The 13,519-nt window shown below is 38.8% G+C and overlaps 1 protein-coding gene across 1 annotated transcript in view; it reads right to left on the reverse strand.

Moving 5' to 3' along the window:
• Positions 1-13,519, reverse strand: part of LOC145518640 (uncharacterized) — a 379,656-nt gene that overhangs the window by 272,698 nt on the left and 93,439 nt on the right. Inside the window, exons 2-3 of the transcript XR_014063068.1 lie at positions 11,337-11,423; positions 9,818-9,971 (exon numbers count right to left, since the gene is read on the reverse strand). The gene's annotated coding sequence lies outside the window, so the exon portion shown is untranslated. The remainder of the gene's footprint in view (positions 1-9,817; positions 9,972-11,336; positions 11,424-13,519) is intronic.

Raw genomic sequence — 13,519 nt, forward strand, 5'->3', positions numbered from 1 at the left:
TGGGACGTTCTGGGAGAATAGCATTGAAACATGTATATTATCATATGTGAAACAGAACACCATTCCATGTTCGATGCATGAGACAAGGGCTCAGGGCCGGGGCAATGGGATGACCCAGAGGGATGGGATGAGGAGGGAGGTGGGTGGGGGGTCCAGGAAGGGGAACACATGTAAACCCATGGCTGATTCATGTCAATGTATGGCAAAAACTATTACAATATTGTAAAGTAATTAGCCCCCAACTAAAATAAATAAATTTATTTAAAAAAATAAAATAAAATAAACACATTACTAGAAGGACAAAAAAAAAAAAACTTTATTACAAAGGCAGCCTTTATTGTGTGAGCGGTCATGTACTGCTTTAAGCCTCCAAGTTATAATAATAAGAACATTAAGTTTATAGCATGAATATTAACATCTTTGAATATTTTAATCATGCCAAGTAGCAAACACTTTTGAATTTAACTCTTTTCTTACTTTTGCTCCTTCTACCCATTTCATTTGAATAAGTTGTCACTTTAAATACTTGTCTACAGTGGTGATCATTTTGTAAAATGCAGAATACTGAGTTACTTTGTTGTGTACATGGAACTAACATAGTGTTGTAGGTCAATTATTCTTGAAAAAAAAGTTTGTCTATGATATAAATATTTTCCTTTTAGTATTACACCTCCAGAGAGGGAGCGCATCATCATTTCAGACTCATGTAGTATCCGTATGGTGTCATTCTTCTCTGGAGTTTTAATATAAACAGTATTTATTGAAATAAATGTGAATTTTCAATCGCAAACATTGATTGGATATCTTTTGTTTTTCAGGAAATGTGTCAACTGCTTTTGGCCATGAGAAAACACAGGGAAATAGGAAATTCATTTTAAGATCCAAGATCAATTGAGCAAAGAAGACTGCTAGCTCTCAAAGAAAGAAATTTTGCAAGATCTGTTTTATAAGTGAATGCACGGACCATTCAGCTCCCTTCAGTATGGCACGGAGTAAGTCCTAATTTCTATTCTGAAGGATCCCTCCATCTGTAATTTCTAAATCAGGGTAGATGACTGGTTAACCTAGCTGATTCAAGAACACAGGGCTGAGGGTTTGTGGCTTGAGAGTTGACCTTGTTGCCAACCTCACTTATTTCAATGACACAAAATGTGCCCATCCCCAGTCCCCTAAGCCTACAGCGATGTCACTCAAACTGTGGTCCTGGTGTGAGCGGGGACTAATGGATTATGGTACATAAAGAAAGTGAGAGTAAGCACTGAGAAAGCATTCAGAAGTCTTTATGGCAATTTACAGGGTAATTGTATGCATTTTGAATCTAATGGTAATTTAAGAACTGGAGTTCTATTCCAGGTATCTTCTAATTTCCTTTTTCTACTCACTGGTTTTTAGTGAAGTTTATAAAAGTATTTGCTCATAAGACATTAGAAAACAAAATAAGCCTTTGACCATAGATAGTATGAGAAGAATTGGCATGAGATACATTGTCTTGGGTACAAAAATGTGCCTTAGAGGAAGAGTTCATGAGTTTAAATGTCAAGTCTATTGTTTTCTGGTAGTGTGAAAATAACTTAATTGATTAACTTCTCTGTGTTCACTTTTGTTGTTTCATTGTGAGGTTACTTTTAGTACATCCTCTTAGGATCATTCCATAATGTAAAACAGTTAAAACAGAGTCTGATACATTGTGAGGGCTCCTATTCTTGCATACTAAGGGGACAAGACTGTAGCAACTTAGTTGTGATGAGAATTCTGGAGGGCAGAATCTAGGAAAAAGTTTCTGTGAGCCTGATGGATTCTGCAGTGATTCTCTACAGAAACAGATCTCTAATACGCTGAGGGATCTAACCCTATAAGAAGTTATATCCCAAGAATTTAATAGTTTCATTACACTCTGTCCTACATCAGCTTGTCAATGGATGGTAACAAGACTGTACAAAAGTTAACGAGGTCTAAAGTACCAATAGGAATGACTGTTTCTAACACCTTTCCTTGCATAGATCACTGAGGAAGGCTTTCTTATCTCTCCTTGCTATTCTTTGAAACTTTGCATTCAAATGGGTGTATCTTTCCTTTTCTCCTTTGCCTTTCCTACCCTTCTTTTCTTAGCTACTTGTAAGGCCTACTCAGACAACTGTTTTGCTTATCTTTTTCTTGGGGATGGTCTTGATCATTGCCTCCTGTACAATGTCACGAACCTCCGTCCATAGTTCTTTCGGCACTCTGTCTATCAGATCTAATCCCTTGAATCTATTTCTCACTTCCACTGTATAATCATAAGGGATTTGATTTAGGTTATATCTGAATGGTCTAGTGGTTTACCCTACTTTCTTCCATTTAAGTCTGAATTTTGCAATAAAGAGTTCATGATCTGAGCCACAGTCTGCTCCCAGTCTTGTTTTTGCTGGCTGTATAGAGCTTCTCCATCTTCGGCTGCAAATAATATAATCAATCTGATTTTGGTACTGACAATCTGGTGATGTTCATGTGTAGTCTTCTCTTGTGTTGTTGGAAGAGGGTGTTTGCCATGACCGGTGCATTTTCTTGGAAAAACTCTGTTAGCCTTTGCCCTGCTTCATTCTGTACTCTAAGGCCAAACTTGCCTGTTACTCCAGGTATCTCTTGACTTCCTACCTTTGAATTCCAGGACCCTATGATGAAAAGGACATCTTTTCTTGGCGTTAGTTCTAGGTCTTGTAGGTCATCATAGAACCATTCAGCTTCTTTGGCATTACTGGTTGGGACATAGACTTGGATTACTGTGATAATGAATGGCTTGCCTTGGAAACAGAGATCATTCTGTTGTTTTTGAGATTACATCCAAGTACTGCATTTTGGACTCTTTGTTGACTGTGATGGCTACTCCATTTCTTCTAAGGGATTCTTGCCCACAGTAGCAGATATAATGGTCATCTGAGTTAAAGTCACCCATTCCAGTCCATTTTAGTTCACTGATTCCTAAAATGTCCATGTTCACACTTGCCATCTCCTGTTTGACCACTTCCAATTTACCTTGATTCAAGGACCTAACATTCCAGGTTCCTATGCAATATTGCTGACTTTACTTCCATCACCAGTCACATCCACAACTGGGTATTGTTTTTGCTTTGGCTCCATCTCTTCCTTCTTTCTGGAGTTATTTCTCCACTGATCTCCAGTAGTATATTGGGCACCTACCAACCTGAGGAGTTCGTCTTTCAGTTCCTTAACTCTTTGCCTTTTCATACTGTTCATGGGGTTCTCAATGCAAGAATACTGAAGTGGTTTGCCATTCCCTTCTCTAGTGGACCACGTTTTGTCAGAACTCTCCACCATGACCCGTCTGTCTTGGGTGGCCTTACACAGCATGGGTCATAGTTTCATTGAGTTAGACAAGGCTGTGGTCCATGTGATCAGTTTGGTTAGTTTTCTGTGATTGTGTGGTTTTCAGTCCATCTGTCCTCTGATGAATAAGGATAAGAGGCTTATGGAAGCTTCTTGATGGGAGAGACTGACTGAGGGGGAACTAGGTCTTATTCTGATGGGTGGAGCCATGCTCAGTAAATCTTTAATCCAATTTTCTGTTGATGGACTGGGCTATGTTCCCTCCCGCTTGTTTGTTCCCTCCACCAGAGACTCCTGGACACTCACAGGCAAGTCTGACTCAGTCTCTTGTAGGGACACTGCTTCTTTCTTCTGGCTCCTGGTGTGCACAAGATTTTGTTTGTTCCCTCCAAGAGTCTGTTTTCCCAGTCCTGTGGAAGTTCTGTAATCAAATCCCACTAGCCTCCAAAGTCAAATTCCCTGGGGGTTCTCAGTCCCTTTGCTGGATCCCCAGATTGGGAAATCTATTGTGGGTCCTAGAACTTTCTTAACAGTGAGAGAATTTCTTTGGTATAATTGTTCTTCAGTTTGTGGGTTATTTGCTTGGTGGCTCTATGGTGGGGTTAATCGAGCCCTCCTCAAAGAGGGCTTATGCATGACCCAGGTCTGCTGAAGCCAGAGCCCCTGTCCCCGTGGCAGGCCACTGCTGACCCTTACCTCCACAGGAGACACTCAAACACTCAAAGGCAGGTTTGGTTCAGTCTCTGTGGGTTCTCTGAGTCCTAGTGTGCACAAGGCTTTGTTTGAGCCCTCTGAGCGTCTCTGGTGGGTATGGGGTTTGATTCTAAACACTATTTAACCTCTTCTATCATCTTGTTGGGGCTTCTCCTTTGCCTTTGGATGTAGGGTATCTTTTTTTGGTGGGATCAAACACCTGTCATTCTCCTGTTGATGGTTGTTCAGCAGTAAGTTGCAGTTTTGGAGTTTTGCAAAGAAATAGAGGAAAACAATAGAATGGTAAAGAATAGAGATCTCTTCAAGAACATTAGAGATACCAAGGGAACATTTCATGCAAAGATGGGCACAATAAAGGACAGAAATGGTATGACCTAACAGAAGCAGAAAATACTAAGAAAAGGTGGCAAGAATACACAAAACTATGCAAAAAATATCTTAATGACCCAGATAACCAAGGTGGTGTGATCACTCACCTAGAGCCAGACATCCCAGAGTGCAAAGTCAAGAGGGCCTTAGGAAGCATCACTATGAACAAAGCTAGTGGAGGTGATGGAATTCCAGCTGAGCTATTTCAAGTCCTAATAGATGATGCTGTTGAAGTGCTGCAGTCAATATGCCAGCAAATTTGGAAAACTCAGCAGTGGCCACAGGACTGGAAAAGGTCAGTTTTTATTCCAATCCCAAAGAAAGGCAATACCAAACAATGTTCAAACTACTGCACAATTGTACCCATCTCACATGCTAGCAAAGTAATATTCAAAATTCTCCAAGAGAGGCTTCAATATATGTGAACCAAGAAATTCCAGATGCTCAAACTGGATTTAGAAAAGGCAGAGCAACCAGAGGTCAAACTGTCAACATCCATCGGATAACAGAAAAAGCCAGAGAGCTCCAGAAAAAATTCTACCTGCTTTACTGACTATGCCAAAGCCTCTGACTGTGTGAATCACAACAAACTGTGGAAAATTCTTCAAGAGATGGAAATACCAGACCACCTGACCTGCCTCCTGAGAAATCTGTATGCAGGTCAGGAAGCAACAGTTAGAACCGGACATGGAACAACGGACTGGTTCCAAACTGGGAAAGGAGTAAAGTAAGGCTGTATACTGTCACCCTGCTTATTTAACTTCTATGCAGAGTACATCATAAGAAATGCTTGGCTGGATGAAGCACAAGCTGAAATCAAGCTTGCAGGGAGAAATATCAATAATCTCAGATATGCAGGTGACACCACACTACTCTTATGGCAGAAAGCAAAGAGGAAGTGAAGAGCCTCTTAATGAAAGTGAAAGAGGAGAGTGAAAAAGTTGGCTTAAAACTCAACATTCAAAGAACTAAAACCATGGCATCCAGTCCCATCACTTCATGGCAAATAGATGGAGAAGCAATGGAAACAGTGACAGACTTTATGTTTTTGGGCTCCAAAATCACTGCAGATGGTGACTGCAGCCATGAAATTAAAAGACAATTGCTCCTTGGAAGAAAAGCTATGAGCAACCTAGACAGCATATTAAAAAGCAGAGACATTACTTTCCTGACAAAGGTCCATCTAGTCATAGCTATGATTTTTCCAGTAGTCATGTATGGACGTGAAAGTTGGACCATAAAGAAAGCTGAGCACCAAAGAATTGATGCTTTTGATCTATGGTATTGGAAAAGACTCTTGAAAGTCCCTTGCACTGCAGGGACATCAAACCAATCCATCCTAAAGGAAATCAGTCCTGAATATTCACTGGAAGGACTGATGCTTAAGCTGAAACTCCAAGACTTTGGCCACCTGATGCGAAGAAATGACTCCTTGGAAAAGACCCTGATGCTGGGAAAGATTGAAGGCAGGAGGAGAAGGGGATGACAGAGGATGAGATGCTTGGATGGCATCACCAACTCGATGGACATGAGTTTGAGCAAGCTCTGGGAGTTGGTGATGGACAGGGAAGCCTGGCGTGCTGCAGTCCGTGGGGTCACAAAGAGTCAGACACAACTGAGCGACTGTTCTGAATTAAACCCCTTTCTATCTAATTCATCTCCTTCCTTCTGATTCAGGTAGATGAACCACCTATTATGTCCATATCATATCCCCCCTCTATAGATGATGTGTTTAGTCCTTCCTTAAACTTCTTCTCAATCTCAGAGTGTGTCTCCATTCATTTACCTTAAGCTTGTTCTATGAAGTAATGTAAGTGAGTGCAGGATGTATGTGATGCCTCCCTCCCCAAGTTTTCCTTCTTCTCCTGCTACACACAACTAATTACATCCTCCTCTAATGTACCTCTTTACCAGTAAGCATATTCAACCAAGAACTAAAATCTCATGAAATTTGGAGGGAAAAAGCCACGGTAAAGAACTGGAGGTGTCTTAAAAAAGTTTTTGTTATTTGTCCAGTTTATGAGATCTAGAGTAATGGAACTAATTGTTTATATATTTGAGTTATATGTTTGGGTCTTTTTTTTCCCCTTCCAGCTGGGGATCTTGGGCAAGTCACTGAAATCTGAGCCTCTGTATTCTCATTACTAGAATGATAACCACCCTAAATCACATGGCTCATGTTACAAGTCATAAGTGTCAATTTAATGAGAGGCTCTATATTCTATGAAGTGAGGGATTTAGGTATAACACTTAAATTCATATGGATTGTGATCCAAACAATGATATTAGGAAGGTGGGCATAATTATCCTCCAATTTATAGACAGAGAAACCTTTGTGTTTAAAGAGCATTCATAATTAGTTCTAGGTAACACAACTAGTAGGGAGCAGAGCTGGGATCTGAACTGAGATCTTTGACTGAAAACCCATATTTTTGCCATTCTATCTTCAAATGAGTTCACAGAAGTGAGTGTGTTTCATAAACCAAGTTTTTCATATGTATCTCACAATCTCATTATCCATTCTCACTCCAGAAACCTCCAGTCCTACCCATGGCAGGTCAGTAGCATGATCTTCAAAGCCCAGGAACAATCAGTTCCAATTACTTTACTAGCCAGGAGCAGACAACTTGAAACTGCTGTATTCCTGGGCAGCCAGAACTGTTTGCCATTTTTAGCCTCTGATACCAACTGCTTCTCCTACAGGCATCTTTACTGGTGCACCAGTTGCCAGAGCAGATCTATCTTTTTTGACGCTTGCTTTTGCTCAAACTCCATGGGCTCATTTGATAAAGAGGTTGACTCCAAGCCATGCTTAATCTTTTGCTCCATGGGCTATGCTTGGGAGGTGGCTCGCAAACTGCCCCTCAAAGGGAGGAGGGAAAGTGACAATAAAACGAGAGTTATGGACTGTGAAACCTTGCCCGACAGGCTCTCTTTCCTGGAATTAGCTAGGAAAGCAGAAATGGATGTTATTAGAGGGCAAGTGTCTGGCTTTGCAGCTCTCAATGGGCTCTGTCATTGGTAAGATTCCTTAATGGCTGAGCTTGGAAAGACTACACAACAGCTGTGCCTGGAGATAGCACACATTGAGTGTGATTAGGGTAATGTTTTCTTCATTGCTTAAGCAATAGAAGGAAAGAGCAGAGCTAATGCATCAGGCTTTCATCTCAGGCACAGGGGGACAAGAGGATGCCAGGCAGCTACAAAACGGTAGTCCCTGTGATCCAGATAGAACTGAGTTTTTCATTCCAAGCCCAATTGGAAGAAGGAAACAAAATATATATATCTATCACCTCCCATGATAAAACAATTCAAAAAGACCTTGGAATGATCTATACAGAAATCACACGAAAACCATGAAGTTATTTATGGGATTGTGATATGAAAGTTAGAATGTCTAACCCCTTTTTAGATCTGCCACTCAGTTTTTGTGTAACAATCCTCCTGGTAGTAAAGAATCCACCTGCCAAGCAGGAGACATGGGTTTAATTCCTGGCTTGGGAAGATTCCCCTGGAGAAGGAAATGGTTACCCACTCCTAGCCATTATTGACTGGGAAATACCATGGACAGAGGGGCCTGGTGGGCTACAGTCCATGGGGTTGCAAAGAGTCAGACATGACTTAGTGACTAAACAACAAGGAAATATATTATCCAGAATTGTGTCTCAGTTTTTCCACCTGTAAATTGGAGATAAGACACCTATTCTTATCTCCTATTCAACATCAGAGCCATTTTGTAAGAATCAAATGCATTAATGGATCTCAAAGTGTTCTTAAATGTACCTATGTATTATTGTATTCATATTAGTAATTTATTGATAAAGAATATTCAGCATCTGATTTCATTAATACATGGGAGAAAAAATCAGAAAACTCTTATGTGCATTGTGTCAGGAGCTTAAAAATAAACTCTCAAAAATCACACTTAGGTAACTACTTCTAAGGCCTTCTTACATTTTTGTTTGTTTTGATTTTTAATTGCTCAGCTTTTTTTAAAAAGTGCTAATTACAGACAATGCTTTTCAGTGCTTTTCCCAAGAAAATGACAATTGTCAAGACTATTCCTAAGGTAGAGAAAATCCTGATTCTATTTTATGTCTGCCAGTGGAAGAATAATCAAGAAAAACTGCCAAGAGTTAAATCTGTCACACATACACATATTTCTATGGCAATACAAACCCTTCCAAGTTTATGCCCCAAGTCAAAGCAGGAGTAAAATGGTTACACTGTGTTTCTTTTACTCTCAGTTGAAGATAACTGGATTACATCCCTATTTGGTTTTTCATATAACCTAAACTTAGTTTTGGATTTCTCTTCTTGGAGGTCCTTGTCTTTTACAAAGACACTTGATTTAAGGTCATCATGTAAGTATTTTTGCCACAAATCATTGCGATGAACATACGTTTTTTCAGAAGGCAATAACATTGAAGGTCCACATTATACTTGGTTTTATAAGTTCTACATATTTGTTACAACATTAGTTTCTTTTAGTCATTGTGATGGTTAATTTTATGTTCAACTTGACTGGGCTACAGAGTACCCAGATACCTGGACAAATATTCTGGGTGTTTCTACAGGATGTTTTTGGATGAATTAGCACTGAAATTGGTGATCTGAGTGAAGCAGATTGTCCTCTTGCTGTCAGTGGGCCTTTAAAATCAGCTGACGGCCAGAATAGAACCAAAAGGTGACTCTCCCTCAAGTGCTCAAAATAAATCATCACTTCTCCTGGGTCTCCAGTTTGGCAGCTCACCTTACAGATCTTGGGATCTGTTAGCCTCTGCAGTTGCATGAGCTGGTAAGCCAATTCCACATAATGAATCAACCTCACATAAATCCTGGGAATGTAATGTATAATGTGGTGACTATAATTAATAATACTCTATTGTACATTTCTAAGAGAGTAAATCTTAAAAGTTATCATCACAAGAAAAAACAATTTGTAACTAGGTATGGCTGGATATTAATTAAATTTATTGTGGTGATTATTTCACAATAAACACAAATATTGACTTCTGCACATTTGAAACTACTGTTATATGTCAATTATAACTCCAATAAAAAATCAATCTATATATAGGTAGAGAGATATACATATATGTGTATATATATATAATATAGTTTTATATACACACATCCTTTTAGTTCTGTTTCTCTGGAGAATCCTGAAGAATACAGTCAGCCACATTTTGTACTTTTAGATTCCTCATGAGAGAAGGTTGGCCATTACTCAGTATTCTGTTGTTTTCCCTGCACTGGTTTTCCAAGTAAATTTCAGAATAAATTAGTTGGAAAAAAAAAGATATTACTGCCTGTGTGTGTGTGTGTTTACATAACAGTTCATATACAGAGAATTTTTCCAATGTAAAGGACCTTCATACTCTTTTACGTGCATCTAAAATATTCCTACCTGTTATTTGTTTTCCTTCACTTTTGATCAGTAATCCTTTTCTTGGCTGGTTTGCTGATCTTCTCCATCTCAGATACGTCACAAGATTGATGGCTTGAAACCTTCAACTTCAGCTTTCCTTCTTTTGCAAGTTGGGATTGGGTTTGGGTCAACTCTGGGTCAAAAATATATTAGGTTAGTCTTTTCAGATTGTGTTTAGATCCATATATCAAGAACATACTAAAATTGAGATGGCTTCCTTGGCTGCCCTCTCTTACCATTTGACCTTTCCAGGTTCTTTTTTCCAGTTGTAGTTTCCTCTTTGCACTCTGCCTATACACAGTTTATGTTGAAAGTGCTACAGGAAATCACTTCTTAAAACCTCAAAGTCACATATTTCATTTCTTTAAGTTTCTTTTTTATTCCAGAAAACAAAGTGCTCCAAATAATTTGGGGTCAATTAGGTACTAGTATATTAGGAAGAACACTGTGTTGGGAGTCAAATCACTCTTAAGGTGCTAGAATCTTAACTTGGAGCTGTGTTACTTTTGGTAAATCACTGAACTCTGATGAAAATTGCACTGTCTACCTTAGTGAAATTGAGGAACAGATGACAGTAGATTTGGAAAATTAATTTGTTAGCTGTCAATGAATCTCAAAATGGATTAAATTTTTCTTCATCTTCTAAATAAATAATACTTGATTTGTGATCCCATAACTACCACTTCTCATTTTCACATTAAAATCAAAATTATAATCTCTAATATCCTTAGTTTTGGACTGTGAAATAGACACACTGAAACCTCTAAGCATATCTGGTCTAGGTGTTCCCCAATGTGCTCTTGTGTGTGAAAATATAGGATATAATTTCATTGGAATTACAATTTAAATATACCCTGGAAGTTTCATGCCAAGGACATGTGGTCTCTTCACTTCCTACTTCTTCTAGTGGGATTCATTTGATCCTATTATTTCAGTGCCTCTCAAGGTGATAAACTGATCTCCACAGAGAGGACTCAGGTTTTCACAGGACAGATAGGTACATTAAAGACATAGAAAGTAAAGCTGCAAGACCGCAAATAATTCAACCTAGGAAAGCTTAAGTTTGGAAAGCAATTTCATTACAGACAAAAATTATAAAAAGAGAAGAATGACTTAGTTGAACAAATGATGGGACAATCCGCAGATCTGAACTTTAATGTTGTCTGTACCATGAAATAGCAGTAGGATTTTAAATACATCTTTTAGCTCCGGTTCAGAGTTTTCATTCATTTAAAAAATAATGAAGATGTTTGTCCCAGGAGATCTTTAAGAAAGTTTCTACCACTAACTCTCTAATTCTGCCTCTCTCCTCAAGCCTCTAGTTTCCAGGACAGCCACACAATGTCTATTTGCAGGAAATAGCATGACAGCATCTTCTTCTTTGTCTCTCATATTCCAACCTCCACAAAAAGTAACGTGAGTACTGAAAGAACTGCCTTTTCTAGCAGTGAATACATATTATAATACAATAACTCACAACAAAAAATATGGCACCTACCTTCACAGAGCTTTTTTTTTTTTTTTTGCTACCATTTAAAGGTTAGTTCTGATCCAGGAACTTTTCAATTTGAACATCAAGTTGAACCTGTTAATAATAAAAAATACAATTATTAAGACTGACAATAACTTCCATTTATTAAACAGTTATATTACACACATTACATTCTTGCCTCACTAAAACTTCACAATGATATTTCAAAATAGTTACTATTAGCATGTTTGAGATGAAGAAGTTAACAATATGGTCAGATCAGACGGGTGATAAGCAACAGAGCTGGGAGATGGATCTCCTTCCATATGGCTTTTTTGATGGGTCTTCCTGTGAGCTAACAGTCATCTAAATTCAACAGCAATGTTCACATGAAAGCCAATGTGTGAATGTCATTCTTGATCGATAGTGTGTCTTTAATTTTCCTTTCTTTGAAACAGGAACACTAAAGTTCATTAAACCTCACATGGACATTGTGAAAGTTACATGTGACAAAACAATCAGACACCCATCACAGATACTGCCAAGTTGTCTTTATTTCTTTAACTTTTATTTTATATTGGAGTATATAATGATTTACAATATTGTGTTAGTTTCAGGTGTATAGCAAAGTGATTTAGTTATACTATTAGTTCAGTTCAGTTCAGTCACTCAGTTATGTCCAACTCTTTGTGATCCCATGGCCTGCAGCACGCCAGGCCTCCCTGTCCATCACCAACTCCAGGAGCTTCCTCAAACTCATGTCCATCGAGTTGGTGATGCCATCCAACCATCTCATCCTCTGTTGCTCCCTTGTTCTCCTACCTTCAATCTTTCCCAGCATCAGGGTCTTTTCCCATCTGTCCCGCCCCCTACCGATCCCCTTTGGTAACCATAATCAAGGTGTCTTTATCGTAACATTGCCCACCCTCACCTTGATTCTGAGTGGATTTCCAATCATCTTTTAGAAGTTATTTTAAAGCTCAAATAACAGAAAAAAGACAGAATTTTGACTATATTTACGGTGATCCTGCATGTGCAGAGAAGGCTCAATAATTCTCAATTCTTGATAATGATAAGATAAACTAATGTAAAAAAGTATTAATTTAATTTTACAGAGGGATTCCATGTTATACTTATTTGTGGTTTCAGTGTTTCCCCCTTACAGATGAGGCATCATCTTAAGAGATACGCAAGTTCTACATAAATGGCGAAAAAAGAACCTTGGAAGAGCAATTATTTCCAAAAGAAGAGTAAGTTGAAAACAAGCTATTAAATATTGTCTTTAATCATTCAGAACCTCATTATCAGACGTCTGTGCCCTGTGTCTGAAATGTTTTCTGTTTCGTTACTCACAGACTCTCACTTGCCTTTAAAAATTTTCTTGAAATCTTTGTTGACCATGAGTCTTTCTGTCTTATTGCAAAGAAATGAGCAATTTATTCATCAATTTACTAAGAATGTTTCAGTACATATATTCATGATATGTTATTACTTGTCATATATTACATTTATATATTACATATAATCAGATAGATAATAGAGATCTCCGCAGACTTGTTTTGGATTATAAGACAAACACAACTCGATTTTAGCCAACATGCTGAGTGGAGACACATTATATGTATCCGTTTGATCTTTTATGTGTAATTTGCATTTCTTAAGCCACAGTAACCCGGAGGAGTGCCCTCAAATGAGTGGGTGTAGGTCATCAAAGCCTTAGTCTTTAGCTCCAAGGCTCATTGGTTTAACTGTGTGAACCAGCCTAGCCTGTCCCTCCTTTCCTTTAAGGTAGGGGTTCTTAACCCTTGCTGCGTATTAGAACTCCTAAGGATTCTAATCGCTGATCACGAGGTTTCATGCCAGATTATTTGAATCTGGACCCCTGAGGGTAGGATTCAGGCATCAGTGTTTCGAAAAAGTTTCCTAGATGATTCTACCATGTAGCCAGGGTTGAGAAACACTCCTTTAGAGCAAGACTTGACCCCTGTTGCTGTCATGATCTCTTTGAAGCATCCTCTGCCCAGTGGAGTCCATCCTTGGTAACAGAAACCCCTTCTGCTCTCTGGAGGATCTGTTGCTCGCAGCTGGTCCTGAAGTTGAATTTGGGGTTTGTAGGCACCATTCAATGTGTTGTCTCCAGTGTTGTTCTAGTTACTGATGTCTAGTGTCACGTCAACCATCACATGCTGGAATGGAGGGCTCTGTCCCCT

The sequence above is a fragment of the Giraffa tippelskirchi genome, chromosome 8, assembly GCF_054371585.1.
Source record: "Giraffa tippelskirchi isolate mGirTip1 chromosome 8, T2T-mGirTip1v1.2.pri, whole genome shotgun sequence".
Taxonomy (NCBI): Eukaryota; Metazoa; Chordata; class Mammalia; order Artiodactyla; family Giraffidae; genus Giraffa; species Giraffa tippelskirchi.